Source organism: Lolium perenne, chromosome 3 (assembly GCF_019359855.2).
Source record: "Lolium perenne isolate Kyuss_39 chromosome 3, Kyuss_2.0, whole genome shotgun sequence".
In the NCBI taxonomy this organism is placed as follows: Eukaryota; Viridiplantae; Streptophyta; class Magnoliopsida; order Poales; family Poaceae; genus Lolium; species Lolium perenne.
Window position 1 is genome coordinate 205,771,981 of NC_067246.2, and position 27,400 is coordinate 205,799,380.

Below are 27,400 nucleotides of genomic sequence, written 5' to 3' on the forward strand. Positions count from 1 at the left end.
CCATTTTCGAATGATTCAATTGACTCGAGATAGCACTGATGATACATGAAATTTGGAGTGACTAAGTCATACTCCTGCATACATGAAATTTGGAGTGACTAAGTCATACTCCTGCATATAGGAAATTTGGAGTGACTAAGTCATACTCCTACATACATGAAATTTGGAGTGATTTAGTCATACTCCTGCCTAGGCGTATAATATGCATACTCGTAGTCTTCATAGCCGCCGCCATTGTACTGGTAGTCGTCGCCTTCTAAGTTGCCGGCGTCGTCGTCGGCTCTTGTCGTCGGCGTCGTCGGGCGGCGCTCGTGGCTCGAACTGAGGGTAGCGCAGGCGGGGGATATCGCCGGCCGTGATGTAGTCCATGACGCTCTGCAGAGTCCGGCCGTACCACCATAGCCGACGGCCGGCCTCGTGGAAGTTTCCAGGAGGCAGACCGTCCTCCTCATACCTGGCGAGCGCCCTCTCACGCCGATTGATGAAGAAGGCGTCCCAAGTATGCTGGTTATCGGGATGCCGGCGGATTCATCCGTTTGCTCGGCGTGAGGTCGAGGTAGTAGTGGTTCGTGATGGCCGCCGGCGCGCGGTACACGAGGGACGGGAGGGACCGGCACGCCGCCGGCGCTTAGGCTCCAGCCGGCAGGGACGCGGTAGCCCGGAGGGCAAGGGTAGTTCGAGGCGCAAAGCTCCTCCACCTGCTGGTAGGTTAGAGTGGGTGCGGTGGAAGCCATGATGAGAGATTGTAGAGATGTGATGCTGGCCAAGCCGGGCTACCTATATGTAGTGACAAATGGCGGGAAAAATGGGAGCGGGAAGACAGGAGGCGGGAAGAAAGAGGCGGGGAGAAAGTGGCGGGAAGAAATTGGCGGGAAAAAATTGGCGGGAAGAAAGAGGCCGGAAGAAATTGGCGGGAAACAATTGGCGGGAAGAAAGAGGCGGGAAGACAGGGAAGAAATGGCGGGAAGACGAGGAGGGAAGAGGGGGTCGGCGGAAAGAGGCGGGAAGAGGGGGCCAACGAACTTTTGAATTGAATTAGTTTTATTTTTATGAATTTTTGATAATTTGTATTTTTAAATTTTTGAATTGAATTAGTTTTATTTTTCTGAATTTTTTGATATATTATTTGTATTTTTAAGATTTTGAATTGAATTAGTTTTATTTTCATGAATTTTTTGATATATTATTTGTATTTTTAAGATTTTGAATTGAATTAGTTTTATTTTTATGAATTTTTTGATATATTATATGTATTTTAAACATTTTGAATTGAATTAGTTTTATTTTTATGAATTTTTTGATATATTATATGTATTTTTAACATATTGAATTGAATTAGTTTTATTTTTATGAATTTTTTGATATATTATATGTATTTTTAACATATTGAATTGAATTAGTTTTATTTTTCTTAATTTTTTGATATATTATTTGTATTTTTAACATATTGAAATGAATTAGTTTTATTTTTCTGAATTTTTTGATATATTATTTGTATTTTATGATTCTGAAATGAATTAGTTTTATTTTTCTTAATTTTTTGATATATAATTTGTATTTTTAATATTTTGAAATGAATTAGTTTTATTTTTCTGAATTTTTTGATATATTATTTGTATTTTTAAAGTTTTGAATTTAATTAGTTTTATTTTTCTGAATTTTTTGATATATTATTTGTATTTTTAAAGTTTTGAATTTAATTAGTTTTATTTTTCACATTTAGAAAACGAAATAATTTCGAAAAAGGCCTTTAGTCGCGGTTGGCCAGGCCAACCGCGACTAAAGGTCGTTTTCCGCGGGAACCTCAACCGCGGGGCAAAAGGCTTTAGTCGCGGTTGGGGTCACCAACCGCGACTAAAGGTACCTTTAGTCGCGGTTGGGGACCCCAACCGCGACTAAAGGCCTCTCGTGTATAAATATCGCGCCGCCCGCCCACACTTCATCTTCTTCGCCGTTTCTCTCGAAGACGCCGAAGGCTGCCGCCGCGCGATCGTCGCCGCGTCTCCTCCCGCGCCGACAGTGCGCCGCCGAACACCTCCGCCGCCGCCCTCGATCCTCGTCGCCGCGTCGAGCTGCGCTGCCGTACGTGCTCTCTCTGCGGCAAGCGCCGCCGCGTGTACGTCGTCGTCGTCGCGCCGCGGCGCGCGCCCGCGCCGCCCTCGCCGCCGGCCCGCACCGGCGCCCGCACGTCGCCCGCCGTTGCCGTGTCCTCGTCGCGTCACGTCGCGCCTCGCCGCCGCCCGCACCGCCGCGCGCGCCTAGCCCGCGCCGCGCGTCATTCTGAGAGAGAGGGAGATCGAGAGGAGAGCGCGTGAGGGAGAAGGCCGGCCGGCCCTTTTTTGTTTTTTTTTGTTTTTTTCATATGAACTCACAATTTGTTAATCAAAATTGACTTAAAATTTTGTAAACTTGAAAATTTGAAAACGTACTCCCTCCGATCCGAAAAAAGAGTCGGACGAGGAATTTTGCAGGAAAACCCTCCTCGAACCTTTTTCTTCCTTACCCCGCGCTCCCTCCCAAATGCACATGAAACCCTGACGCGCACGAAACCCGCAGCCCATTCGCACCCGCAGACCACTCGCTCTGCTCCTCGCCACCGAGATCCCATCGCCGCGCCACCGAGCTCCCCGCGCTGCCGAGATCCCACTGTCGCGCCGCGCCGAGCCGTCGAGATCCCACCACCACGCCGCGCAACCAAGATCCCCTCGCCGCGTCGGCCAGGCTTGATCCGCCGGCGGCAAGGCTGGGTGGGCTGGATCCGGTGGTCGCGAGGCCGGACGCGCCGGATTCTTCTCCCGCAACGGCAGAGGCGGTGCCAGTTGCCCAGTATCACGAAGGCGCAGTGGTTGCACGCCGGGAGAGGAGAGATAGTGTTGGGCTTCTTTTGATTAATTTAGAAGGGGTTTATTGTAAAATGTAATTAGACTGTGGCGTCAGACACTTTTTATTGTGCCACCGCGTTGCGCCACCGCCACCGCCGCCCCCCTTTCGCCACCGCCACCGCGCGCCTACCTTCCGCCGCCCCCCTTTCGCCACCGCGACCCCGCATATACCGCGACACCCTCTCCCACCCTTTCCTCGCCCCCTCCTTTTGCCACCGCCCTTTCGCCACCGCCACCGCCCCCCTTCTTCACTTAATTAATTTGTTTTGACTACATGTTTTCAGGACTGACATATGGCGGACGATAGAGCTGACCCGATTCTGGACAACTATGATCCGGACGCTGAAGACCATATGTTCGGCATCATAAAAGGCGATATTCCATATGTGCCGACCGAGAAGAAGAAGATGATATCTCTTCTTATACGAACCTTGAGTGTGAAGATGAAGGGCGCCGTCGGCAAGCGGATGATGCGAAGAAACGTCGATAAACGACGATCTTCAATTGGAAGTAGCAACCACCTCCGGCGCCGAGGTATATATATATACATATTGAGCGTCTGGTGATACAAACTAACTGATTTGAATAAATGTGTGTGTACTAACGCGCGCGACTCTCTTTCTTATTTTAGCCCTCGGCCGGATCGTCGAAAAAATCGAGTACGTCGTCAAAGCGTGGCGCAACCAAGACGATGAAAGCAGGAGAAACATGCACCATCGATGTTGTCGACGAAGCAACCGGCAGGCCGGAGCCCAGCACGACCGCCACCAAGAGTGTCAGCCAAAGCGGAGCCCTTGTTAGAGACAACGTCTCGATCACCCGCCTTGAGTGGAATGAGCCAAAGAAGGCACGTGTTGGTTTCACTTTTGTCGTTAAGAGAAAAAAAAGATTGCTTCAACAAGCTTATGGAACATTTTCGTTCTACCTCCGGAATACCGCAAATACGATGAGGAGGGTAACAAGATTGCGGAAAACAAGGAGAGGCGCAAGCTAGTCAAACAGTTCGCTCTTTCTAGGATGGCCAACGCATTCCGGAAATACAAGCAAAATCTACCCGATGAGTTGGTCAACCAGGGCAAGACTCCGGATTTCAAAGGACAATACGAGCAACGGCAACATGATTGGCCAGAAATTGTGAAGCAAAAGAAATCGGAGCAGTTCCTTGAACTAACGAAAAAAATAAGGAAAATGCGGCCAAGAAGGAGTACAATCATAAAATGGGGCCAGGAGGGTATCGCTTTTGGCAGCCTAAGTGGGAGAAGATGGAGAACGAGCGAGGGCGCGAGGAATCCGTCCGGGTGCACGGAGGGATGGGACCCAAGGGCCAAAAGCTGGTGGTACGGGCATGGGGGATCGGCGAACCCGGAGACAGGGGAGTGTGTTTACCAGGGCAAAATAATTACACCCACCAAAAAGCTTATTGAGGCAATGAGGGAGGCTCAAGAGGGGAGGATCAGGTTCAACGAGAGAACGACGCCCGACAAAAGCCCTCGGGAATCCTGAACACGGAGGACGTATACGAGGCATGGGGCCCATTCCGTGGAAAGTAGGGTTCCCCCAGAACGATGACCCGTACGGTTACAGAAGCCGTAAGAGAAAGATGGATCGGGATGCAGATGTTGTGGCGAAGTTGGTAACGGAAATGGATGTGATGAAGAAAACCGTGAGTGTACTAGTCGCCGAAAGAGATGCAGCTCGGGCGCAGCATGCTGAAGATCATCCAATGGATCTCGGAAGCCAGCGGCGGAGAAGAAGCAGCGTGGCTTCCACGGAGGCCTCACCGGCTGGTGCACCGACGATAGAAATTACTGCACCGGAGCCTCCGGTGGTCGAAATTACTGCACCGGAGCCTCCTCGCTACCCGTGGACGATATAAAGGAGATGAAAGCATGTCATCTGTATTATCCTATCGGGAACATGTCCATGAAGGTAGCCATCGGCAGTGCTTTGCCACTGGAGCACTCCACCACAACAACCCCATTCAAGATGGCTATGCTCGTGTGACGGTGGAGGAGATAGTCCAAGGGTTTGAGGACCTGGACATTGACATTGCTACACACGAAGGGGTGAAAAGACTTGGAGATGTCAAGCGCCGAGTTCATTCTATGGCGAAGAAGTTTATCAAGTTTCCGGGCGAGGCGCCAACAAGTCCACCCTACGGTGGTGGTGGTGGCGGTGGCGGTGGCGGTGGTGGTGACGGTGGCGGTGGCGGCGGTGGTGGTGGTGCTTCACCTAATACACCTCCTTCACGTCGGCCCGACGCCGCCCCCGATCCTCGTCCGGCGGGTAGCGAGCACGCCCCCTAGTCCTCGTCCGGCGGGTGATCGGCAGACACCGCCCCCAATCCACCTCCGGCGAAGAAGCGGCGATCCTGGGTTATTAACCCGGACCCTTATGTACCTAAGAAAACAAAGATACCAGAGCCATCACCGAAGCCTCTCATCCCGAGGCCTTGGGAACTTAGTGTCGAGGAAAATGCGGCGGCCGTGGCTGCTCGGCATGAGAAATGGAAGGAGGAGTGCAAGAAGAAAGAGAGAGGCGAGCCCAAGCCGGTATATTCGACAAGCAAAAGCGATGGGCTAAGTCATTTTTGAACACACCGTCCCAAGCCGCGAAGAATCTGCACGACGACTATTTACGTGAACTTCGTAGGCAAGCACTCGCATTCAAGAACAGAAAGAGTTGGCGGAGAAGAAAGCCTTGGAGGACGAGGCCGAGTCAAAATTAGAAAGGGGGAAAGAAGTTGCCCAGCTCGGGGAACAAAGTAAACAATCGATCGCCCCGCTCATAGTGCAAGCCGCCGATCCGGATGCCCCCGATATCATAGCAGCTGCAAAGACATGGATTGACCGTAACGAGTGCCGAGAGAACAAGCGGCCGAGTTAGGTATCACTCTTCGTGCACCGCTAGGCCTTGATGAGGCGCCAATGAAGGACGTAGTATTTACATATGTGAAGAATGGCCCTCTCGTCGAGCTGCGCGAGAAGAGGATCTACCTCGACAAATGAAAGGTCTGCTAAATTGGTACAAGGGTTACATAAAACATAAAAACGCCAAAGAGTATATCTATGCGGAAGTTAGATATGAGCATCACTTCAAACATTACCGGGTACAAATTCATCCGAGTGAATTGTTCCAGCTGTTCAATCTGCGCGACCTCGACAAATCTATCATCGGTTGCTACGTTACGTAAGTGATTTATTAATTTCTACCCCATCTCGTTCATTGCCTCGCACTTTGTCCTAACTATCTTGTTGTGTACGCTATTATGCGAGAATGAAGAAGCGGGAAATGCGAATAAGGAACATCCATGATGTTGGGTTCATTGACCCACATATCGTTAATTCATATGTGTTAGAACACCACCCCGCCGACGTGGAGGATGACTGTGGCGGTTTATTAGAAAACAAAGAGAAAAGTGATATTCTATTTCCTTACCATTTTGGGTGAGTGTTTCTGTCTTGAGCACATTCTCTTTTGTTTACTCCATGCATGGTATGTGGCTAATCGATGAGTTATGCATGACTGTGCATGTATCGTGTCCGCAGGTTCCACCGGATTCTTATGGTAATTAAAGTTCAGACCTCCTCGGTTCTCGTCCACGACTCTACGAATATGGATCCGGCGCTTTGGGGCGACATGAGAAAAATGATGCAAAAGTAATTATTTTCATTCATTTGCGCTCTATATCGATCGGCCTATTTCGTTCATCATTTCCTAATATCAAGTAACTAATTAATAACTCTCTTGTTTATTTAATTTTCTTTGCCTCGTAGGGTTTGGAGACGGTTCGTAGATACCAAGGTCGGTGAATTCAAAAAAGAGCTACATTTTAAAATGGCGGTGCGGACGATCGGGGATATTCAGCCACCGGGGACCAATCTATGTGGATACTATGTTTGTGAGAGGATCCGGAGATACTGCAATGAGCGGGACCAGACGTGTGAGAACAACATCCTGAGGAATAACCTCCGGAAGACGCTTAGTCCAGAAGCTCGCTTCCGACCACTTCAAGAGGAACTAGCTGGATGGTTGGCGAGGGAAGTCATCGATCCTAGAGGAGAACACTATTACGATGACGTAGAACTTTATATGCACCAGAATTTGTAACTAACTTGTTCAAAATTGTATATGGTCATCCGATATTGAATATATATTGTATATGGTCATCCGATATTGAATATATATTGTATATTCCTCTTGAATTCTTTTTGGTTCTAATTTCAAATTTGTTTGAAATTGTACATTCATATGCATGTATGTATACAGTACCGTAGAATATGTGAAACTCCTTCAAAATTAAAACCCAAAAGAAATAAAACAATACAAATTAAAAAGAAACCAGATTTAGGGGGAGGGGGGCTAAAACCCTAAACCCTGCGGAGGCCTTTAGTCGCGGTTGGCCAGAAGAACCGCGACTAAAGGTCCTCCGCCTGGCGCCGCTGCGGCCCACGTGGACGGGCCTTTAGTCGCGGTTCGTAAGGAACCGCGACTAAAGGGGGGGGCCTTTAGTCGCGCTGCTTTGGTCGCGGTTGCGCCACCGCGACTAATGGCAGTTGCCAACCGCGACCAAAGCCCTTTTTTCCACCAGTGATAGCGGAGAACCCTTTCCTAAGGAGGATCTCACTAGCGAGGAAGGTTTTGTCAAAATCAGATTGGCATCTGAGTGGCGTATCAAGAGTACTACTATGGATCGCTCTTTCTATGGAGTGGTCAGTCAGGACATCAAGAAAATGGCGAGCCTCTTTTCATCTTGCTCGTTTCTTCATGTTCCTCGTCTTCTTAATGAGTCGGCACATGTCCTAGCTCGTCGTTCAGAACAGTTTGGCTTTGCTTCATTTCGTTTAGTTGCTCCTGCTTGTATCCAGGAGATACTGTGTAATGATTATGATTGATCAATAAAGTGCCGATTTCTCTCAAAAAAAAAGCAGGGATCAGTTCCACCGTGCGAGGAAGTTTAGGTGTTTCCTGGGAAACGAATTGAACCAATGGCCAAGATTTAGAGCTCTCATTGTATTCAACCCGCGATAATAATGGTGGCCGCCCTTTCATCCATTATGAAAAGATAGAGCTGCCCGGCGATCTTACTTACGGCGGGTCGACCTCACCGCCGACCATGTCCGACATCTGCCTTTTGCGGTATATCTTCATCGAGGTCGATCTAGCGACCTACCTGCACTTACTTTTATCGGTGCAGACTAGTGACAGCGAGTAAGAGGCGATCAGGCCAGAGTGCCTCGAGTGCTACAGGCGCACGCGGGCGTCTTCTCTAGCAGGCAGCAGCAACCATTTCCGGGCGTCATCATGTCCACGCACCGCTCGACAACAGCCACGAAGGAGAGCACCAAACCGACGGGACCTTGGGTCGACAAGGTTTCAGGATAACGCGGGACCGGGTGGCCGGCCGGCCGGGCCACCAACGCACACTCACCTGACGCGGGCCACCGCCGAGCACTCTGGCGCCGGCCGGACCGGCAGTTACCTTGCCCTTTCTGCCCCCGACCGCCGCGCCAACGCGGCTGGATCCGCTGACGCGCGCGCACTGAGCTTAGAACGCGTAGCCGCCCACCACCGTGCATGATCATGTCGTCTACTCGTCTTATCCTCCCCCGGCCGGGCCTCGTGTGCGTGGTGAAGGGCTGAGGGAGACGACACTCGATCGAAGACCTTGCTTGACGTGCCATCGCATCTTATGTTAATTAGTGAAGTGAAAGTGAATGAACTGAAGAAGGGGGCCACGGACTGAGGACTGACGCTGACCACACATCACATGCATGTACATGGATCCGATTCAGAACACGGATCACGTGTCTAGCTGAGGCAACCGTGCTTAGGTCTCAAACTATGGAAATATAAATAGCATGGTAATTAACAACCGTGCTTAGGTCTCAAACTTTGGAAATATAAATAGCATGGTAACATATGTGAACATGCCTTTCTTTCTTCCATCCCGCACCCCCCTCCCGCACGCCTAAACCCTAGACACCTTTCGCCACCGCCGCCGGCGGCGCCGCCGGGCAAAGACCGCAGGGCGTGACGGCGGCCTTCCCTCGTGATGCGCTGGGGATGGCGGCCGGGAGCTTCCCTCGACGCTGCGGCGGCGGCCCTCCCACCTCCCGTGTGGATGGCTGGGCGGCAGCGGTCGGACGTGGATGGGGGGGCGATGGCGGCCAGAGTTGATCTGTGTTGCGGCCTCCCCGCCTCCCGTCGGCGGCACGCCAATGGTGGCTGGTGGTGGGACAGACTGCGCCATCCCCTTTGTCTCTCGCCGGTGCGGGGTGATGATCTTGGGCTTCTCCCGCGGTACGAGGTCGCCTAGGGCAGCAGCCTTGGGTTCGACGGTGGAGGCGGCCTTCTTCTTCGCCGGAGGAGGTCGGCTGGTTGCTGGAGTGGCGGATCACGAGATCCCTCTACCCCGGCGATGAAGATCTAGTCGCCGACGAGCTAGCGGCGAAGGGGCCACCGGTGAACACCGCGCCTTGACTTCGCTCTTGGCGGATGATGGCGGCGGCTATTGGCGTCGTTCCCTTGCGAAGGCATCATCTTTGCTGGCCTCTCCGTTTGCTCTCGCCGAGTTGGGGACTCGCGGCTGTCGATGAAAACCGTGTCACGATTGGCGGGCGATGGCGGCGTTAAGCGTCGCTTCCTTCTTGAAGGCATCATCGTCGAAGTTCGCGGGTACTCACTCGTGCTGCTCCGGGGGAAACCCTAGATCCAGCCAAGACCGGACGATGATGGCGCTCCCTGCGTCGTGCTACCTCTTGGGCCATCGTTTTTGGAGCAGCGGCTGGATGGAGGTGGTTTTTGGTGGAGTGGTATTCATCTACCACGTTGTTGTCGATGATTCTCGGCGGCGTGGAGCTGCGGGGTATCAAAGACGAGCGAGGACTACTGGACGCGTGCAGGATGGTGGAGCTGTCTTGTGTTATGGTGACATCGACGGCAGGCCTGGCACGGTCAATGCGTTGATCTCACTTGGAGATGGGTTCGAGATAGATGGCGGTTGCGAACTCTGCGACGTGTGCAATGGCACACCCTCAGAGTTTTGCTTTTTGGATGATGTGCGTTGGTGTATCGTCATGGAGTATGGCCTTGTTCATGGTCACCCACTTCATCGTAGGTAAGGTATAGCGAGTTGTCGCTAGGAAGGAGGCTTCAAATTGATCTTTGTATTTCCCTTGTAAAGCATTGCGAATAATTTAATAAAGCAAAGAGTTGTGTGCATTCTTTGGATGCAGAGGCCGGGGCTATGCTCCTTTATCGAAAAAAATATGTGAACATACAAATGTATACACAAGAGAAAATTGCACCGAAACATATGGTCTAGGGCTAAACGGTATTTCCATCGACTTTTCAGCCATGACATGGATTTTATAGGTAACTAGTAACAAAAATTAGATAATCTGTGAGATTATATATGCATTTGAAGGAAATATATGGCGTCGAGGCCCGCATGCTAATAGGTGGTGTAGCTGCTCAACTCCTTTTGGCTTTAGCCTATGTGAGCCCAGTTTGAATCGAGATGAAGCACTCCCTCTAGCCCCATAAGATTTATATTCTTTGTTTCTCAGCTTTCTCTTAATAACTTTTTTTTGAAATGGTAATATATTAAGCACGTAAGCCGCCTCATTAAAAACCTTCCAGTCCCCTTCGGTACCCTGGTAAGGAAAAAAGTGCGTCTGAAACTTGCTGCTACACAATTAAAGTATGGTTACATCACTTAGAAGCTTATCAAGGAGGAAGCTAGGGGGATCATCGTCCCAATTACAAGAGATCTTATTACTATAACTATAACTAGCTAACTCATGAGCCACTTGATTTGCTTCCCGAGGACAGAATTTGAAGCATACATCTCCAATATTTGAGGCTGTATCGATACAATCTGCATAGACCGTCGCTGATTCATTCCACCACCTGTCCTCTCCAGTACAAGCTTCAATAGTTTCCAACGAGTCTGATTCAGCAATAACCCTGTTGCAACCCAATTTCTCTGCCAAAGCTAGACCATATTTCATTGCATGGGCCTCAGCCAGCGCCACTGAGGAGACATGTGATAGAAAGGAACAGCTAGCCACGACGAGCCGGCCTTCATAATCTCGGATCACAGCCCCCACCGCTCCAGCACGGTCATCTACATGAAATGACGCATCAACATTGAGTTTAAGAAATCTAGGCTCCGGCCTAGTCCATCTCTCAAACCTTGGATCGCCTTTACCTTTGCTCTTGCTTGCATTTGTTGTAATTGTTAAAATCGACATTTTGCATTTGTATATAGGAGGCACATCCTCATTATGCGTACGGCGTCTTCTAATCCACCACAAGTACCAAGCCGCCACCGCAACAGTTTCCTTCAGCTTCACTATTTGGAGGCCCGGGTATGCATTATCTGGAAGACGAAAAATATGTTAAGGACAGCCGATCCCGTCCTATCAATTTCTCTTAATAATTTTAGTTTCCAGAAAACAATAGTTTTTTATGGGTTCAATTGTTATTTGTTCCTCTCGTTTTTCTTAATACTGACTGGGCCTTGCCTTTTTCCCCACGTGCGACATTCTTCATTTCTGTTTGTTCACCTAATCAAGCTGCCACTGTCTCCCTCCATTTCTCTTTCTCACTCAGCTCAGTGGCCTAGAGCCCAGCCCAGCGAGCGCTTCATCCCAGCATGCGCGCGTACAGAGCGCCGGTCTGGTTGTTTTCTCCGGTTCCTCTATCGACTTGCTGAGAATCAAGCCATAGCCTCGATGGGCATGGGCTGATGCATGATGCGTGCCTGCGTGGGTTTGAGCCTATGCACTCATAACCCCTGAACTTTTCTACAGTAATATAAATATAAACCGGGGGCTTTTCCCTTTGGTCTTTTTATTTATTTTATTTCGTCCTATTTTCCTGGTTTTCCCGTTTTGATTTTTTCCTTGATTTCTCGTCTAATACATGAATACCAAATCCGCGAACATTATATTGAACCCATGAAACAACAATGATTTCTTTAAAACATATGGACATTTTTAAAGTTGCGAATACTTTTTGAACTTGTGTCCGTTTCTTTTCAAATCCATTAACTCCTTTTGAAGACCCTTGAACAATTTTCAAAACACGTGATTTTTTTTGTACTTGATGAACATTCTTTTATATGTAAATCGTTTTCCATGTTTTTGAAATAAATCATTTAGTTGGCTAATTATTAAAGTGATAGTATAATATGTAAATATTAAATTAATGTTTGGCATTATCATTCCATGTTCACATATGTTATCATGATATTCATATTTCTCATTTTCCATGTTTACATATGTTATCATGTTATTTAAAGTCCTTGCCGAATCAAGTAGAAGAGGCGGAGGGAATGAGGAAGAAAAGCGGGAAGTTAGAGGTAAGGAATCAATGGAAGAGGAGCTTCAAGACACCGCGGTTTGTGGATGCGTGTCTGGTAATAGAAAGAGATAGAAGAGAGTAGATGGATTGTGAAGATTAGAGAATCTATAATATCTATAAAGTTCATCCCCACTAAAATGCATTTAATGTTTGCAAGCTGAAATTTGGTAGAGTCACATCACCCCAATTGTTTGTATCCGTGCGATCTAAAATCTATGGTCATCATGTGTTACGGCTAACGTCCATTTGTGCGTCCACTCGGCTCCCAAGGCTGCAGTGTTGCGTTTTTGCAGCACACTCTCCAATCATCTGGAAATGAACCGTCCTGAGCCTTTAATCATGGCAGCCGATCAGGTGGTCGCCTCTTCATTTCCCGCCGCCCACCAGCTATTTAATCCGATCTGGCTCCTGCAACCTCAATCAACCCAAGTTGATCTCACATCATGCTCTTCCACATGTCCATCCACGCCACTCCCTTGCGATTATGCATCGTTGTGTGGCTCTCATAGTACCAACGGCACTTCACACCCACCTTCCCCGCGGTATGGTCGTTGTGCCGCACGTCCACGAGACAACCTCAAAAACTCATGCAGGATCGTTCTCAAAGCAGAGACCATCAGGTCGATCGTCCATCGGTGGATGTTCTTCTGTTCTGTTCTTCTTTGGAGATGCCAAGCGCCGGCATGGTAACATCCTCCGCCTTTGTTTTATGTTTGTCCTTGGAAGATAGCAACTTGGCCAACAATGGGGGTAGTAGCCTCGCCAATTCCCTTTAAAGTAACCCCGCAAGACTTGCTAAAAGAAGTACCGACTTTCCTTTAAAATAAGGTCAATTCTATTTCGTACTTAGCAGATGAACCATATGGTTTTTTCTTTTTCATTGTAGGAACTCACTCGACCATATGAACATATGGTGGTAAGGTATCCTTAAAGAGCACCAAGCTCCCAGGGTTTGGGGCGTCCCTGGACGCGCTGCGCGTCGTTTTCATATGACCCACATCGCGTGCTTGCGTGTAGGCGCGACTCGGCGTCTCGGCGCGTTCGCGTGTGACTTGTACAGCCGAGGCTCCGTTCAGGTTTCCTGCGACATATTCCAGGCAAACCGACTCGAGGAGAACAAACTCGATCCTCCTCCCTACTCGTGGAATCCCTCCTCTCCACCGCCGGCCGTTGCTCCCCCTCCCAACCCCATCACCCACAGGCCGCCGCTTCTCCTGCCAAGCCTGGCCTACTCAGATGTCTCTGCTCTCCTTGCCGGCGCTGTTGCCCGATGCCTCCGGCAGGACGGCTCCATTACTCGCCGTGCCTAATTCTTAGCCCTAAGCGCCGCCGCCGCCTTTCTCGCCCTCCTCCACGTCCGTTGGCTTCCTTCACTTCCTCTCCTCGGATTGACCACGCTACTTGGCAGCCATTCCCTCAATCGGCGTGACTGGTGAAGGCAGTGGCATTGGCAGATGCCGAGGTCCTAGCGCTGGTGGCCGAGGGTGGCGCACTGGCGCGCAAGAGAGGAGAAGACACAAATCAGATCCTAATTCAGGTTCAGATCTACATCTACCAGATTTTCGGCTACTTGCATCTTTCAGATATGCAATTTCGTATAATGTACGCAAGCCTTAGCGTGAGGTGTCTAAGGTTCCTAATTTTGCATGCTTCAGTTAGCTTCTGTGATACATTTGCTTGCTGCCACTCTTCTAGATGTATTTGTTTCTGCAAGTTTCAGTTGCGTGCGGCCTTTTGGTGATATGATATAGCTCAGTGGCATGCTCACCGATTGATTGTGAAAATGAAGAAGCTTCTATTGTTTTTCCCATTTGTTCCTATATACTAGAAGTGATTGTTTGCTTCGTGGGACTTGACATATCTCTACTCTTGTGCATTTGAACTTCTCCAAACATATTAGCTTACAGCCATATGTAGTATTCATTGCTATGGAAGTTTTTTTGTCCTTCTGTTTCTCAGTTGTTGGCTATCTACAGATTGCATACAGAGAAATATGACCATATTATTTCAGTTTTTTGCAAAATAAGAATAATTTACATGTACTGTTTGATTCCTTATAGTTAAAACAAGAGTTGCTAAGCCTAGATGATTTCAAGAGGGGCATGGTATATTAACAAGATATCTACTGAACATCATTTATTAAGAGTCAGATACAGAGAACCATCTCTTCTCTTTCCCATGACATGTGGAAGATATCTATTGAACATCATTTAGTAAGAGTCAGATATGGAAGCGCTGGGCGCGGATTTTGATGCTTATTTCTGCTTGTCTGCGTCCGATACTCGGGGTGGGGTGATCGTGGCCTGGATGAGCAGGGTGGTGCAGCTTGACAACGCCCATATAGGTGCTAATAGCATCACTGCTAGGGTGGCACCCTTTGGGGGAGAACTTTGGTGGTGGTTGACCTGTGTTTACGGGCCACAGGTGGAGGCTGACAAGATCGCCTTCCTGGATGAGCTGCGGGATACCCGCAGGACACACCAGAGCCCTTGGGCCCTCTGCGGGGACTTTAACATGATCTATCGGGCTGAGGATAAGAACAACGGTAATCTCAACCGTAGGATGATGGGCAGATTCCGCCGCTTCCTCAACGACTGCGAGCTCAAAGAGATCTACCTGCATGGCAGACGCTATACTTGGTCTAACGAGCGTGAGAACCCTACCCTGGTTCAGCTCGACCGAGTGTTTGTCTCGGTAGGATGGGAGGAACTCCATAACAGCTGCACTTTGCGCTGCTTGGCGACGGTGGTGGCGGATCACTGCCCCTCCTCCTTGACTGCACCACACAGTCAAGGAGACGGACGAGGTTCCAGTTCGAGCGATTCTGGTTGAAGCTCGATGGGTTCAGCGAGGTGGTTCAGGGCGCCTGGGAAGTGGTCCAGGGTGACACAGACCCCTTCAGGAGGCTCACCGCTAAGCTGAAGCTCACGGCGCGCAAGCTCATGAGCTGGAGCGATAAGAAGGTTGGGTGCGTCAGACTGCAGCTCATGATAGCGCGGGAGGTTGTGCTGAGGCTTGACATCGCCATGGAATCCCGACAGCTATCCCCTGATGAGCGTCGACTCCGCGCGCACCTCAAGCAAGCTTATCTGGGGCTGGCTTCCCTGGAGAGGATGATGGCCCGCCAAAGGGCAAAGATTGCTTGGCTTCGGGAGGGGGATGCCAACACAGCCTTCTTCCACCAACATGCGGCATATAGGCGCCAAAAGAACGCGATTCACAGCTTGAGGGTGAATGGCGCGGTTACCTCGGACCATGCGGCCATGGCTGAAGCTACCTTTGCACACTTCGAGGGCCTGCTCGGCACCGAGGTGGGGCGGGCGCACTCGCTGAACCTGGACTTCCTAGACACGCCCACAGAGGATCTCTCTGACCTGGAGGTGGCATTCACTGAGGACGAGGTCTGGGATGTCATCAGACATCTGCCTCCGGGCAAGGCCCCCGGGCCGGATGGGTTCACGGCGGAGTTCTTGCAAAGGTGCTGGGGTGTGGTCAAGGCCGACTTTATGGCGGCCTTTGACAAACTTTACACGATGTGTGGGCGCGGGTTTCAAGGCCTCAACCAAGCCTTGATAGTCCTGCTGCCCAAACGCCCAGCTGCAGGGCTGGCTGACTACAGACCGATCAGTCTGATCCACATCTTTGCCAAGCTGGTGGCAAAAATCCTGGCCACTAGGCTGGCTCCCCGGATGGAATCGCTGGTGGATCGCAACCAATGCGCCTTTATTCGCAAACGGTGCATCCATGACAACTTCATGTTGGTCCAGCAGACGGCCAAATTCCTGCATAAGGAAAAGGAGCCGAGGGTGATGCTTAAGCTCGATATCGCGCGGGCCTTCGACTCAGTTTCCTGGGGATTCCTATTGGAGGTCCTCCAGAAGGTTGGGTTCGGGCCGAGGTTCCGGGAGCTCGTCTCCCTTCTACTGGCCACGGCCAGCACCCGGGTGTTGCTCAATGGCGAGCCAGGCCCCCCGATCTGGCATCGACGGGGACTGAGACAGGGCGACCCCCTGTCGCCATCGCTGTTCGTGCTGGTGATGAACTCACTCAACAAGGTGCTGTCGAAGGCTACCGAGTTGGGCATTCTGCGACGGCTGGCGCGGCGGGAGCTTGCGACGTCCGTTTCCCTCTATGCGGATGACGTGGTGATCTTCTGCCACCCGGATGAGGCGGAGTTGCGTGCGGTTCGGGACATCCTAGGGCTCTTCGGAGAAGCCTCTGGCCTTCGCACCAACTTCGCTAAGTGTTCGGTGTCCCCCATCGCCTGCACTGATGAGGAGGCTGCGGGCGCTGCGGAACTCATGGAGTGTCAGCTAGCGCCTTTTACGGTGAAATACCTTGGCATCCCCCTTTCCACCAGGCGGCTGTCGGCGGTGGCTTTCGACCCCCTGTTGGAGAGGCTCGCTGACAAGCTACCAACATGGCGTGCCTCGATGATGACGCGCGCTGGACGTCTGACGCTGATTCGCTCGGTGCTTCCGGCTATCCCGCTTCACCAGCTGATGGTGCTGGGCCTCAACAAAAAGACGCTCAAGCAGGTCAACAAGATCCTGCGAGGGTTTCTATGGGTGGGCAGGGCGGACGCCAGCGGAGGCAACTGCCATGTGAACCGGGCTAGGGTGTGCAGGCCGCTTGCCCTAGGCGGACTTGGGATCCCTGACCTTGCACGGATGGCCACCAGCCTTAGGGTGCGCTGGCTGTGGAGATTGCGCACGGACCCTATGAGACCCTCTTGGATCCCCGACATTGCAGGGGCACCAAATGCCCTCGCAATGTGGCAGTACGTGCAGCTATGGGGCAGGCTTCGGGGATTCCAGCTTTCAGCGGGAGATGATAGGATGACCTGGCGATGGACGGCTGATAGCCAGTATACCTCCCATTCCTGCTATGAGGCCCTCTTTCAGGAAGCCATCACCTCAGCATCTTGGGAGCTAAACTGAAGTCCTGGGCGCCTCCGAGGGTGAAGTTCTTCATTTGGCTGGCCTGTCTGGACAGGTGTTGGACAGGTGAGAGGCTGGTGCGTCGGGGCCTTCCGCATGCCCCCAGATGCCCACTCTGCGATCAGGCTGAGGAGACCATGACGCACCTTCTCACAGGGTGCTCATTCTCCAAGACGATCTGGTTTGAGGTCCTCTCGTGGATTCGATCCACCTCGGGACCTCCTTCGGAGGGCGACTTTGCGGAGTGGTGGTCGCTGGCTGTGCGTACTACCCCTCGCCAGCTGCGCAAAGGTACCTCGTCGATCATCATGCTCACGGCGTGGTGGATCTGGAAGCATCGGGACGCTGTGATCTTCGACAATGCACAGCCCTCGGTGCCATCCTTATTCGACGACATCAGGACTGAGGCGCGGCAATGGGCGGACGCAGGAGCCCGGGGTGTTCGCCTTCTTCTCCCCTAGAATAGGGTCTCTTTTTCTTGGGTTGAGTTGTAGTGCGGAGTGTTGGCCCCCCACGGGGGGCATGTACATATAAACCTTCTTTTCTATCAATGCATCGAAACGCAAGCCTTTTGCGTTTTCGCGAAAAAAAAAGAGTCAGATATAAGTAGTATGCAGTTACCTTGCATGTGTATTATAGATATGTTGGTGATACATGCATTCTTTAGGACATGGCAACGAATATATAGATGTGAGAATAGGGCAAGACATGTAAAGTCATGTATGATGGCATGCCATGTGGCATACACATTCACTAAGTGCATGCCGTGACTGAAATTGTTGGCCTCTGAACATTGGTTCCATATTAACCATGGGCCTAAGTTTTTATTTTGAATTGTTGCAGCTTGCAAGGGTCTAAGTTTAAACATAAATTGCAAGCTGCAACATTCTAATTTTGTCATGTCCTACTGTTCTTAACTCCCACTGTAAGTCAGCGTGCAAGTTGACCTTTTAACTTCATGGTAGTTGATGAATAAGTCATTGTATTCTGGTCTGTGTGGAGCTACTGCAGCACACATGGTCCTTTGTGAAGGACTATCTGTTAGGCTGTTAGGATAGGACTGCAGCACACATGGTCCTTTGTGAAGGACTGTCTGTTAGGCTGTTAGGATAGGATAGCATCCCCTGATCTTTGACTGCTTTTAGGGGCATCAAGGACGGGTAGTTAGCATCTTTAGACTAGCATATTCTGGCTGGCTAGCAGCTATAAATTTGTAACCCCGTGCCCTCAGTCTGGCATGGCATTGTGTGAGATGTGTGTGAAATAAACCAACGAAAATTGCCCCAACTCTCCTAGTGTCATCCTCTTCTTCATGAAAGTGAGGCTAGAGATACTATCAAGTGGTATCAGAGCAAGGTTGTCTTGCAGCCTGAGCATCTCCTGCTCCTCCCCTTCACAGGGAAGGGAGCAGCCCCAACCAGTAGCAGCCTCAACTGCCCCTGGTTACTTCCCTCCGTCCGGGTTGTCGAGCAGCAGCTCGTCGGAAGCAGCGCTCAGCCCCCCCAGCAGCGAGCCATGTCCGACGGCCACTCTCAGCACACGGCTACCTCCAGCACGCGGCGTCGGCAGGAGGCCAATCGCGCCGCGGCAGAGGAGCGTGAACGAGTGGCCATGGCAGCCGCTGCGGCGACAGCAAGGGCGTCGAGGCTGGGAGCGGCGGAGCTGGCAGCAGCCAGAGCGGAGGTAGAAGCAGCAGAAGCAGCGGAGGCAGCACGTGCGGCGGTGGCGGAGGTCGAGGTGCTGAGCGGCAGCGCCAACGACTCCGTTTCTGCTGATGGCAGCGTCGACGCAGCGGCGCCACAGGCGGCGCAGCGGGCAGCGCAGTGGGCAGCCGAGCACGCCCGCGCACCTCGGGATGGCGCTCCCGGAGGAGGCGCGCACGGCGGTGGCGGCTGGAATGACCAAGACCGCGGCCTCTACGGGGTCCGGACGGTGGTCAGGGAAGTTGGTCCCGGTGTTGGGTGGCCTACCCTCACCAAAACCAACTACGTCGAGTGGGCCGCGATCATGAAGATCAGGCTCCAGGTGCGGCACATGTGGGAGGCAGTCCACGACGGCGACGTCGACCATCATGAGGATCGACGGGCGCTGGATGCCCTCATCGCCGCAGTCCCGGCCGAGATGCAGTTCTCGCTCTCCCACAAGCAGACTGCCAAGGAGGCTTGGGACGCCATCGCCGCGGCACGCATCGGCAGCGACCGTGCTCGCAAGTCCACACTGCAAGCACTTCGCAAGGAGTGGGAGAACCTGGTCTTCAAGCCAGGTGAGGACGTTGATGACTTTGCTCTCCGTCTTAACACTCTGCTGCAGAAGATGGTGCAGTTCGGCGATGACGCCTACGACGAGGAGAGAGCTGTCGAGAAGCTCTTTCGCTGCGTCCCCGAGAAGTACAAGCAGATGGCTCGCTCGATCGAGTCCCTGCTGGACCTCTCCACCATGACGATCGAGGAGGCGATAGGTCGCCTCAAGGTCGTCGACACCGACGAGCCACAGTCTTCGTCGGGGCCCATCACCACCGGTGGGAAGCTGCTCCTCACTCGGGAGCAGTGGGACGCTGGCCACGGTGACAGGAACCCCTTCTTCCTCGACAGGCGGCCGCAAGCGCGGCAAGCCACGCAAGGTGTGGAAGGATGGCCATGCCAAGGCGCAAGGTGATGCCGGCAGAGGCGCTGCCGGCAAGCCCAAGCCGGCAAAGGACGACGCCTGCCACAACTGCGGCAAGCTTGGTCACTGGGCCAACGAGTGCCGATAGCCACGACGTGGCCAGGCCCACGTCGCACAGGCGGGGGAGGAGGAGCCAGTTCTGTTCATGGCGCATGCCAGCATCGAGTTGTCTCCAGCGGCACCGACCGCAACGGCTCTCCACCGCACCACTCTCCTCCACCTTGACGAGCCGAAAGCACACGCCCTTCTCGGCGATTGCTCCAGCAACGACAAGACTGGCGGGTGGTGCCTCGACACCGGCGCTACCCACCACATGACCGGCCGACGGGAGTTCTTCGCCGAGCTCGACTCCGACGTGCGAGGCTCCGTCAAGTTTGGGGATGCCTCCGCCGTGGAGATCAAGGGCGTCGGCTCCGTCATCTTCGCCGGCAAGACTGGAGAGCACCGGCTGCTCACCGGTGTCTACTACATCCCTGCGCTAAGGAACTCCATCATCAGCCTGGGACAGCTGGATGAGAACGGCTCCCGTGTGCTGATCGAGAGTGGAGTTCTGCGCATCTGGGATCGCCACCGTCGCCTGCTTGCCAAGGTAACCAGAGGCACAAATCGCCTCTATGTTCTTGATGTGCAGGTGGCACAACCCCTCTGTCTCGCTGCTCGTCGGGAGGACGAGGCGTGGCAGTGGCACGAGCGCTTCGGGCACCTTCACTTCGAGGCCCTGAAGCGGCTCAGTACCACGGAGATGGTGCGAGGCATGCCATGCCTTGACCATGTGGAGCAGTTCTGCGACGTCTGTGTTTTGACGAAGCAGAGACGACTGCCCTTTCCCCAGCAGGCAAGCTTCAGAGCCAAGGAGAAGCTCGAGCTCGTGCACGGGGACTTGTGTGGCCCGGTGACACCGGCCACACCAGGAGGACGATGCTACTTCCTGTTGCTCGTCGATGACCTCTCCCGCTACATGTGGGTGGTGCTCCTCGGCAGCAAGGGAGAGGCAGCGGACGCCATCAGGCGCTCGCAGGTTGCTGCGGAGGCGGAGTGCGGCCGCAAGCTGCGCACCGACAACGGCGGCGAATTCACAGCGACTGAATTCGCGTCGTACTGCGCTGATGCAGGCATCCAGCGCCACTACTCCGCGCCTTACAGCCCGCAGCAGAACGGCGTCGTCGAGCGGCGTAACCAGGCGGTTGTGGGGATGGCTCGGGCCCTCCTCAAGCAGAGAGAGATGTCGGCTGTCTTCTAGGGAGAGGCGGTGCTGACGGCCGTCTACATCCTCAACCGCTCGCCTACTAAGGCCCTTGACGGCAGGACGCCGTACGAGGCCTGGCATGGGCGAAAGCCGGCAGTCTCCCACCTGCGGGTCTTTGGCTGCCTCGCATTCGCCAAGGAGCTCGGCCACATCGGCAAGCTCGACGACAGGAGCACTCCGGGAGTGTTCATTGGCTACTCGGAGGGCTCGAAGGCCTACCACATCCTCGACCCCAAGACACAGCGTGTGCGAACATCGCGCGACATCGTGTTCAACGAAGGGCGAGGGTGGGCATGGGGCAAGGCGGTGGAGGACAGCTCGACTCCGACGTATGACAACTTCATTGTCGAGTACGTCGACTTGGAGGCAGCCGGGGGAGTAGGTAGCTCTTCTTCAACAAGCTCGCCTACCTCGGTCCCCAAGTCTCCATCGACCCCGGTGGTTGCTACACCACCACAGCCGGCGTCACCACGTACTCCAGCACCGGCAGTCACTCCTCCGGGCACGTCTACACCAGCTCATGTTGAGCACAGCCCGGTGGAGTTCGCTTCCCCGCTCTCTCACGACGGGGAGCGCATCGACGCGTATCATGGCGGCGAGCCGCTGCGGTACCGTACGATGGAGAACCTTCTCGGCGACCAGCCGGTGCCGGGACAGGTGCCTCGCGACCTGGAGGCGCAGCTGCAGCTTGCGCGTGACGACGGCGAGCCTCAGTCCTTTGCAGAGGCTGAGAGAGACGCAGCATGGCGCGCTTCCATGCAGTTGGAGATGGATGCGGTCGAGAAGAACCGCACTTGGCAGCTTGCTGACCTCCCTCGTGGTCACCGCGCGATCACCCTCAAATGGGTGTTCAAGCTGAAGAGGGATGAAGCCGGCGCCATCGTCAAGCACAAGGCTCGCTTGGTGGCACGAGGCTTCTTGCAGCAGGAGGGGGTCGACTTCGACGATGCCTTCGCTCCCGTGGCACGGATGGAGTCCGTGCGACTCCTCCTTGCGCTCGCTGCCCAGGAGGGCTGGCGCGTCCATCACATGGATGTCAAGTCTGCCTTCCTCAATGGCGACTTGAAGGAGGAGGTCTACGTGCAGCAGCCGCCGGGATTTGCGATTCCCGGCCAGGAGGGCAAGGTACTCCGCCTGCGCAAGGCTCTCTATGGCCTGCGGCAGGCACCACGGGCGTGGAATGCCAAGCTGGATTCCACGCTGAAGGCAATGGGCTTCGAGCAAAGCCCGCACGAGGCGGCCGTCTACCGACGGGGGAGTGGACGAAACACCCTGTTGGTGGGCGTCTATGTCGACAACTTGGTGATCACCGGCATCAAGGATGCAGAGGTGGCAGCGTTCAAGGAAGAGATGAAGGCCACCTTCCAGATGAGTGATCTGGGGCTCCTCTCCTTCTATCTGGGGATCGAGGTGCACCAGGACCACTCCGGGATCACGCTTCGGCAGACCGCCTACGCCAAGCGCATCGTTGAGCTAGCTGGGCTCACTGGATGCAACCCAGCCCTCACTCCAATGGAGGAGAGGCTGAAATTGAGCTGCGACAGCACGACGGAGGAAGTGGACGCCACACAATACCGGCGTCTTGTGGGGAGCCTTCGCTACCTCGCCCACACACGGCCGGACTTGGCCTTCTCTGTCGGCTACGTTAGTCGTTTCATGGAGCAACCGACGACGGAGCACCTGCAGGCTGTGAAGAGGATCATCCGCTACATTGTGGGGACTCTCGACCACGGCCTCCACTACCCTAGGTGTCCTGGGGCGGCGCACTTCGTCGGGTACAGCGACAGCGACCACGCCGGCGACATCGACACCAGCAAGAGCACGAGCGGGATCCTCGTCTTCCTCGGCAAGTGCCTCGTGAGCTGGCAGTCGATCAAGCAGCAGGTGGTGGCCATGTCCAGCTGTGAGGCTGAGTACATAGCGGCCTCCACCGCTTGCACTCAGGCGCTCTGGCTCGCTCGACTGCTTGGTGATCTCCTTGGTCGAGACACTAGACCAGTGCAGCTCTTGGTGGACAGCAAGTCTGCTCTGGCCCTGGCAAAGAACCCCGTTTTTCATGAACGGAGCAAGCACATTCGGTTGAGGTACCACTTCATCCGAGACTGCTTGGAGGAAGGGAGCATCCATGCAAGCTACGTCAACACCACGGATCAGCTCGCAGATCTGCTCACCAAGCCTCTTGGGAGGGTCAAGTTCCTCGAGCTTTGCTCCCGGATTGGGATGGCTCAGCGCTCCCGCAAGACGGCGTACAAGACTTAGGGGGAGAATGATGAATAAGTCATTGTATTCTGGTCTGTGTGGAGCTACTGCAGCACACATGGTCCTTTGTGAAGGACTGTCTGTTAGGCTGTTAGGATAGGACTGCAGCACACATGGTCCTTTGTGAAGGACTGTCTGTTAGGCTGTTAGGATAGGATAGCATCCCCTGATCTTTGACTGCTTTTAGGGGCATCAAGGACGGGTAGTTAGCATCTTTAGACTAGCATATTCTGGCTGGCTAGCAGCTATAAATATGTAACCCCGTGCCCTCAGTCTGGCATGGCATTGTGTGAGATGTGTGTGAAATAAACCAACGAAAATTGCCCCAACTCTCCTAGTGTCATCCTCTTCTTCATGAAAGTGAGGCTAGAGATACTATCAGTAGTAATGGTTGTAATGTGTTAAGCTGTGTCCTGGATCAGATTAAACAGATTGAGCTTGGAGTTCTTTTGTTTGCTTCAACCAACCAAATCCTATTATTTGAGTTCACTGAAAGCACTCATGATCACTCTGTTATTGCATCATCTGTTATACAAATTTCAGTCATCCATGTCATTGGTTGCCTACCACTTGCCACACACTTTTTTTTCCAGCTTTTCGTGTGTTTTTAATGTTTCTATAGTTAAGCTTATAAAATGGTGGACCAAGATCTTCATTGTGTTTATTTGATGATACAACATAATTATGCAGGCCATTTCCTATTCTATTTTGTCTACTATCTATTCGATGATGATCTGTAATGTCTTGCAGGTTACTGAATATTATTGTTCCACATAACATGAAATCCTATTGGATTTGTGTCCTCCAAGTTAATATAAAGGAAGACCAAGTGCATGATATGATCATAGGAAAGATATGGAGGAGGTGCATGAGCTACTACTATACTATATGTTTCAAAAGGAAATTTCGTACTTCGTTCGGAAGCATTCTCTGAGGCATGCGTATTTTGTTTTGTGAAGGTGTATTTGTTCTCCTCTCATACAATTTTTTAAACCAATTTTGTGAGCTTAACACAATTTAATTATATATTTTTAAAGATTCCCCACAACATTTTTAGAGCTGTCTGTGCCACTTCCTTTGTTGCTTATTCTTCTTTCCGTGCGACCAGCCATGTTGTCGCTCCCCAAACCCCAGCAAAAACCTCGTGCGGGATCTTCTGAAAAAGCATTGGTTGTCGATCTATGCTCAGCTCTGCCAACAGGCTCCGAGTTTATGCTGTATCAAGCACGATTTCCTCTTTACCATCTCATCTGCAGATATGTTACATAAGGGTAGCTATGATCTGTTTTTTACCATAAGTAACTACAGAACCTGGTGAGCACACCTGATGGCCATGGATACCACAAGAGTAGAATTTACATCCAGGCTGAACTCTATAGTGTGGAAGTCGGTAAGATATGTCATCTTAATGCCCATGTTCTTTATTAATAATATTGCATGGTATAATACCCTATAGCTTGAAAGTTCAGTAAGATATACCATCTCGATGCTCATGGTCTTCAGTAATACTATTTCATAGTTTGTACCCTCTGATTCTGCATGTAACCAAGTAATCTATGCAATAGCCAATAAATAATATTTATAGGCGAATATTACACAGAAAAAATTCATTCCCTATTTTTGTTTGTTGATACTCGCTCACAACCTTTTTTAGAAGCTTAAAACGTACACCAACATTTTAGGTATACATTACCTATGGGGTTCCAAAAGAAAATTGGCAGACATAATATGCATTTCCCCATACAATCCATGTAAATCAAATTTATGAGATTTGATCCAGTTTCATGCCAATAAGTATATTTCCTCGAAGTGCAATTTGTTTTTCTGAAACGGGCAACTAATTTATTATTTTAGGGAGGTAACTAAATCTATGTCTTATATTTACAAAATCAACGATGAATGTTGTTGTAGTAAGGGTGGATCATAGCGGCCGGAGCATTTGCCACCAGAAGTGTGACAACTTGGTGAGCTGTTCTATCATGATCCCGCTTTTCTTCTGTTGAAAATGATTAATATCTCCATTGCTTTTCTTCTTTCATAACTGTGCTTATGTCCAGTAATTTTCTTGGGTAATTAAAGTGGTAGTCAGCATTGCTTTTAGCAGAACTCTGTGCAGCTGCAGTTTGCTGAACGGAGTTACATATGTAGCCCTCTTATTCCCACAAAAGGTAGCCATAACGGTCTTTCATATTTTTGTGAAACAATTTCTTATTAGAAATGCTATTTGCAAGGTGCTGACATGAAAAGCTACGTCTGCACTATGTTGGACGAAAATTCCCAGAAATTAACTGAGGTTCTGCCCTACTCTGCTGAAGGCAGGCATCTGAGCTTGAAGCCTATTAACGTCAAGAAAAGTTATGCATCTGAATTATGACACCTGAACCGGTGCTTTAAACTATACTCATATATACGATATGAATCATCAACATAACATCAGGTACCTGGTATCACTTTTCACCATATTTTTAAGTATAGTACAACAGTCTTGATTGCATTTTTTTATAACTTAAGTGGCACATGCAAATGGACTACTCTGGACTAACTCATATTGCAGTTATGTGGTTTCTAAATAGTATCGTACAGCCCCATTTTATCTGTATTCTTTGTTGCGTAACTAGGCCCTGTTAATACTAACTGAATAATGTTTGTTTGAGCTCCCTAAAACTGTAGTATGAATTGGGCATCGCCGGTGCTCACACATCTTTTTATCTTTTGTGATAACAGTATGTAGCAGTGTAGCACATATATTAGTGATGCGGTGTGTATTTTCATAATTTTTCTTTAATCCTTGAACTTTATGTAAAAACGTTGGATCCGACTGTCCACACACATAATTCCTCTCTTGCGATTAATATGCACTCCTTATGCAATGCTTGTTTCTATTATTTTTCCTGTACAATGCAGTTTTATGTTACAGATTTCTAGGTGAAAGGAAAGTGGATTGACACAGGGTAGCAAAGAATTTCGTATGATACAGGAGCACTCCTTATGTACTATAAATGGTGTACGGAAGCCCCATTGCAGAACCTTTTTAGATTAATCATGCAAGACTTTTGTTGGTATAAACTAGAAACTAGATTCAACATTATTTTGTGAAACTAATTCTGGATGTTCTCATGCTGAAGTGCCATTAGAACTCCAGTGTTTGTTGATATGCCCTGCGTTTCTTCACTTTATGTTGGTTCTGTTAGACATCATATGTCAATGTTTTTAGTAGTTCATAGCTTGATGTGCATCATTGTTATCTTATGAAATCAATTTTACTATGCGCACCTAAGGGAAAAAAAAACCCGGCAAGAATCAAAACGGCGCAGCAAAGCGCGTGAGGTCCATCTTGTACTGGTATGTGAAGCAATTGGTGGAGGTAGCTGAGCAGCCCACGACGTTGGGCCGTAGCTTGTCGGCTATTCTGCCTCCTATGTGGACAACAGGAGTCAGGGACAACCTCTTCCTGGTGATACCCCCTCCCCTTCTCTCTCGGATCCTTCTCCTGCCCAATATTAAAATTCTGTTAGCTTACAGATTTGTACAACAAACCAATAGATGCATCTTGCAGAATTCAAGAGATGGAGCCTGCTGTTAAAGAGGCGGTGGACCTAATCAAGTCCCCAAGATAAGACATTGCAGGTCTTTGCCCTTCTCATTCCGATTTATATCATTCATATTTGCTAGAGAAGTGTAGATTTAATTGCTGTTTCAGCTGCTGCTGAACTATCCAGGGTAGATTTTGAATTATTATTTTGTAATGGCAGACTAAATAAAACGGCTGGAGGCTACTTCGCTTTTACTGTCAAATGTTTATTTAACTAAAATTTTCATATTAACTATTTTCGTAACATCTATTTTCAGTAGGCAATTTGCACTTCTGATACATCTATAAAATGTTGTCTGTCAGCTATCGCCTTGGACTTCTCCGATCTACTTCATCTTTCAGTTTGGTTTTTCCTGCTAAGGGAAGCTCCCAAGAAATATATGGATGTAAGTCAAAACCTGAGGGAAACTACAACACCACCTGCATGCAGCATGCTTAAGTCTTT